Raw genomic sequence first — 5,871 nt, forward strand, 5'->3', positions numbered from 1 at the left:
GGAATGGTTACCCTATTTATGGGTCAACATTTACCTGTAGCCTATTGCCTTACTGATGTCACATTGTAAAAACTGGAGGAGGAAACCCGGCCAAGAAACACTAAAAACAACACACATAACTAATCAATACAAATGATCAATTGGTCATTCCACCAGAGATTGAGAAACTACCATAAGCTTCAAGGGAACGTTTTTGTGTAACCCCTCTCTCCCGGGTCCTCACTGCCACACCTCGTTCTCGCTCCGAGTGGGTCTCCGGCATGGGAGGCGGGCGCACTAACAAGGAGGATAAAGAATGCAGCCTTTAGCGTCAGTCGCTAGTGCGTTTCTTGAGATCAGGGGAGTGAGGTTTTACCTGCACAGCACCTACTCGCTGGCCTCCGTTACACTCACCCCCCTAACCCTCACTCCCATCCGGGTTACGGCACCAATGCAACCCCTCTCTCCCGGGTCCTCACCGCCACACCTCGTTCTGAGTGGGTCTCAAACCCGGGTCTCCTGCATGGGAGGCATTTCTTGAGATCAGGGGAGTGAGGTTTTACCTGCACAGCACCTACTCGCTGGCCTCCGTTACATTTGCATTAGTGATTTGACTTGAATTAAAAATTTTAAGCTTCAATTAAAGCAATTCATTTTCATATGCTATCACAATACATGAGCCAATATAAATAAACAAACAAACAAACTTCCCTCTAAAAGGTAAAAGCCTAGGTTTCAGATATACCTGGATAAACTGCATTATTTTTCAGACTAAAGATGAAAATAAGAATTAAACAAAAAAATACCTGATTAAACTTTTACAAAACTTAAATTATGAATACAGTGGCTAGTCATTTAATAAATAAATGCATAAATAAATACATAAATAACTTTAATGTACAGCTTAGATATTATTACTGTGTTTTTATTTTTTTTATTTGTATTGCATTGAAGGCTTTTATTGTGGATTTAAAAATATCACAATTTTACGTCCTAAAGATATAAATAAGAAAAAAACACAAAATAAAAACAAAAAAAGGAATTCAGAAATGAGCATACTCAGTTTTCAGAATATATTTTGTATAAACACTGTCATTAGGCTAAATAGTACGGTATGTCGCCTACACCTGTTGACGTTTTAACAAGATGAATCGACAGTCAAATTTAATTTCTTTATAACCGATAAGCCGCCTAACAGTAAACATTTCTAAACATTAAACCCGTTTTGATGTTTGCCCTGTTAAAAGCACGTCCAGAATAACACATGCCGGGTATTTCCAGAAAGTATAACTAAACAAAAGCTGTCAAGCATTCACACGCCTCTATATTTCTCCTAGAAATAAACCACTTACCTCAAAACTAAACACCTCTACCACCATTTAGGACGCATGAGGATGCAAATAAACTGGAAACAGGTCGGATGAAATCCACGTTTCATGATACTCTTTAAGGAAACATATTAACCGTGATCTTTAACCAGTGGCAAGCAAATGCTGATGATCAAAAAAACTTCCCTATCAGTTTTTTTGCTTCTTCCAAGCGGTGGCCCAGAAATCCGAATCCACCATTGAGACGCATTGAAATCTTAGGTCGTTTTTTTCCTTACTACAGACGTGTGTACACCGAAAAGCATAACCGTTTGTTTTTATTATTTATAAGGAATAGAACCTGACGATCGAACAGAAATCCGCTTCAGTAGTCTCTATAAAATTATCACCCAAAACGTGTCATTCAGTAATCACAAAGGACTGTGATTGGTCCATCTTGATCAGCGATGAGAAAATAATCAGGTATCATGTGACAAGGACTGCGTCAGCAGCGGTTTGAATAATACATTAATATTAGTAATGACACTAAGAACAGTTGCTATACAGTGAATTTAAAATACCCAGTAAATAGTTCAAATGTAAAAATTATGTTGACCAATCACAGACAACCTCAGTGCCGTCTAAGCCACACCCTTCTGATTTCACTCTTGAATAAAAGGAAACATCAGACGGTTCAGGAGTTTGATTTCTAAGAACATTTTATTGATTATTTTGCCTTATGCACTTCCAATCTACCTTTTTTTGTTTGTTTGTTTGTTTGTTTGTTTGCTTGTTTGTTTGTTTGCTTGCTTGCTTGTTTGTTTGTTTGCTTGTTTGTTTGAGGATGTTAACAGTTGAATATTTTCAGTAAGATTTGTCATAAGCAGCAGGTGTTTTATAGTTTGTTGTGCCGCCCCCTGGCGATAAGTGAATAGACTGCATTTCAAAAACTCTTCGTGATATCTAGACGTTAAAAGGAATTCTCTTGGCAAGTTGAGGACAATAATAAGCAACATTTAAGTGGAAAACAGTTGATCATATTGACCAATCAAATAATGTTAGAAAGAATATGCTTATAAATGTATATTCATTTTGTCAATGTGAATAAAGTTGCCCAGCACAGGGGTGTACAAACTTGGGACCCCCTGGGAGGCAATAAACGGGATGGTAAGGGGTCCGTGAAAAAGTGTATTTATTTATTTATTTATTTATTCTATAATATGTATTTTTAGGGCTGTCAGAGTTAAAGTGTGCACTAAAGATATTAATAAAATACGTTTATCATAATTATTTTTTACGTTTGCATTCACTAAAAGACTGGTCAGAACTCAAGACATTAATTGCTTTTTTTCTTATAATTTGATGTTTATTTAAAAATAATTTTCTATATTTTTCTACTTAAGAATCTCTTACTTAAGGAGTTAATCTGCTTTGTAAACTTTTAAAAGTTATTTATTTATTTATTATTATTATTATTATTTGAAAGTTTATCAAAACATACAGTATCCAAGATATCTTGCCCTGGAACCATGAGAGTCTAGATGAAAAGTTTAGTGTGAAAGAGCAGAAATGTGTTTATGTCTAACACTATTAACCCTTTAAAAACAAATAATATTTCCAAAACATACTATTTGCATATATATAGTGAGGCACTGCTTGTGTGCATTGTGACTGGAAGTTCAGAGGTCTCTGAATAATGAGCTTCATGATCCTCGATGAACTGTCTCCAGTGTGTTCAGAAAGCCCCAGCGACCCTTCTCTCCCCCCAGCAGAGTTCTGATGTTAGATAAATAAGGAAACAGTGAAAGAAAAGACTCTTCTCTGTGTGTCACGCTGAGCTGCACTTCAGCACATTTGCGATAGCCAGAGTAGGGGGAAACGTGAAGTGAATTTCAATATCCCAGTCTGCCACCAATGAAGAGAGATGGGAAACAAGCTTGACACAATGAAGTACATTGCTGGCTTTGTCCCATCACAAAAGCTGTTTTGTACGCTGAAGGACTTGCTGGAGGAGGAAAGTAGCGGTGACAGGGTGGGCTGTCAGACTCGGGCCAGCTATGTCAAAGTTGATTCATGCAGAGTTGGGGACGTTTTATGGTTTGTCAACGATGTTGTTGTGTCTTCCACTTCATTATGCATTCAAATATGGACTGTATTGCAACTATTGAAGATTTAAAAAGACTTTTATGGTTATAAATAATTAAAAGGCTTCATAATATTTAACTGCTAAATAGATTTTATGTAAGCTGTAGAAAAGCATTTTTAGGAAACCGTGCCATTTTGTCCCCTTCACTCATTACTGATATAATAATGATGCTGTAAGTATATTGAACTTATTTTAATATTATTTAGTATATTTATTTATTTTGTTTGATAGATCTATCTCTGAATAGTAAGTATAATGCTCATTTAATTTGTATTTATATTTTATTTATTTATTAAATTTTGCTCAATATCAATATTGTGTGATATTCCTCTGTTTTGAAAATAATGCTTTAATGTTTCTGACCATGTTTAAAGGTGTGAACTTTATTTATTTTTTATTAACTAATTTATCCCAAATACACTACCATTCAAATGTTTGGGGTTGGGAAGATTTTTCATGCTTTTGAAAGTCTCTTATGCACACCAAGGCTGCATTTCTTTGATCAAAAATACAGTAAAAACAGTAATATTGTGAAATATTATTACAATTTAAAATAGCTGTTTTCTATTTGAATAGACTTTAAAAATGTAATTTATTTTAATGATGGCTGAATGATTTTTCAACATCATTAATCTGGTCTTCAGTGTCATATGATCCTTCAAAAATCGTTCAAATATGCTGATTTGCTGCTTGAGAAACATTTCTTATTATTATCAATTTTGCCAGGCCTTGTCAATTCTACTTATATATCATTTTAAATTATAATATATGTATTAAAACTGACAGGCTGCAAACTGCAAAATATTCAATAAACAGTAAGCCATTATATCCCATTCCTTAGTTACTATTGTCTTTCTACAAAGAAACGCTAGATGGCGACTTTCTCTTTCCCTGTGGAGTAAATTTGAGGATAAAGTCAATTTCAAAAAGCTTTATTTCTCTGTAGACCAGATACAAACTAAGAATGTCAGTCAGTGGAATCTCAGTGTACGGTTGTGAAACCTTTTCATAACTGAGATTATTTATCATGAAGCGAGAATTAGCCTATCTAAAGTAATCATCACTTATTACGTATTGAGGCTTGCAAGTCTGTCAGTCAGGTGACTGGAACTGCGGTCACGCTCCAATCAGCTCTGACGGTTTTGATTGGATCACTTTGGTTGTGACGCTTTACCGTCTTTCCTTCCCTCCTCCGTTCCTCTGTTCCAGACCTCCGGCCTCTGGAAAACAAGATCGACAGAAGAAGACTGACAGAGCATGACACCAACACAAACAGTCAAATACGGTCATTCAATGAAAGATATTTCCCCCTACTTCCTTACATTATCATTTACAGACAGCTGATCCCTGTTAAATGTAGGCCTACTCTGGCAAAATGTTAGAAAATACAATTTTTTTAATGAATGTTAATATTGGTATTAATAATAATAATAATTCAAAAATAAATAAATGAAATGTGGGCACCCAAACCCACCTAAGGGATTCATTAGTGGAACCTTTAATTGGCCTACCTGTGATTCAAAAATTAAAATTAAATTAATAACAATTAAATTACATTGGAATAATAGGGATTAGTGGAGCCCTTAATACATATGATTCAAAAATTTAATTAACTAAAAAGTTTGGATATTCAATGACATTATTAATTAAAATGTGGAGTATTAAGTGGTCTGCCATTTGACAAAGTTTGAGAACAACTGTGTTAAACCAAGGGTTTGTGGCGGTAAAGCTGGTCTTACTGTAGATCAACTGCCCACTTAGGAAGTTTAGATGAATTGGTGGGAGGGGAAAGTAAAGAGGCGGAGCAAGCGGAGAAAACACATGGAATATGTGATCTAAAAATAGCCAATGCTTCTGTTGGGGTGGAGCTAATCCTCTTTGCAGCAGAATTACTGGCTGTGGGATTAGGCAGCTTTACTGCATGCAAGACATCTACCCTCTATAATAGTGTCCCGGAGCAGGCCATACAAAACTGGGTGGAAAAGGACTTTTTACTTTAACTAATTAACCCATAATATGTCACTGATGTCAGTCTGAGAAGGAAGTGATGTCAGCAATCTTCCGTGTCCTGAAAGAACATGTTAATAAGAGTTTTGAAAAAAATGTTTGCTTGCACTGTGGGGGCTATGTAAGCTAAATTATAAATTTGGCCATTCAAAGGCTATAGTCTGTGCTGTATCTGAATGAATAAGTCAAAACATGTTCAGGTTATATTTTCTCATTCAATAACTTCTCGGTGATTATTTATAGCATAGCATCAATGGCATAAGCATGTGAGGTACAATCTTTAGCATACATGATCTGACAGTATTCTCCACCCCAAAACATGCTATAACATCTGCTTCGGTCCAGCATGTGTTCTTTAAACTGGATTCTACCATTTGGTCTGGCAGCATCAAGTTTAGGGAGAATCCATCTGGATGAGCCGGAGGTGCTGAT

Source organism: Sinocyclocheilus rhinocerous, unplaced genomic scaffold (assembly GCF_001515625.1).
Source record: "Sinocyclocheilus rhinocerous isolate Xijiao unplaced genomic scaffold, SAMN03320098_v1.1 scaffold760, whole genome shotgun sequence".
NCBI lineage: Eukaryota > Metazoa > Chordata > Actinopteri > Cypriniformes > Cyprinidae > Sinocyclocheilus > Sinocyclocheilus rhinocerous.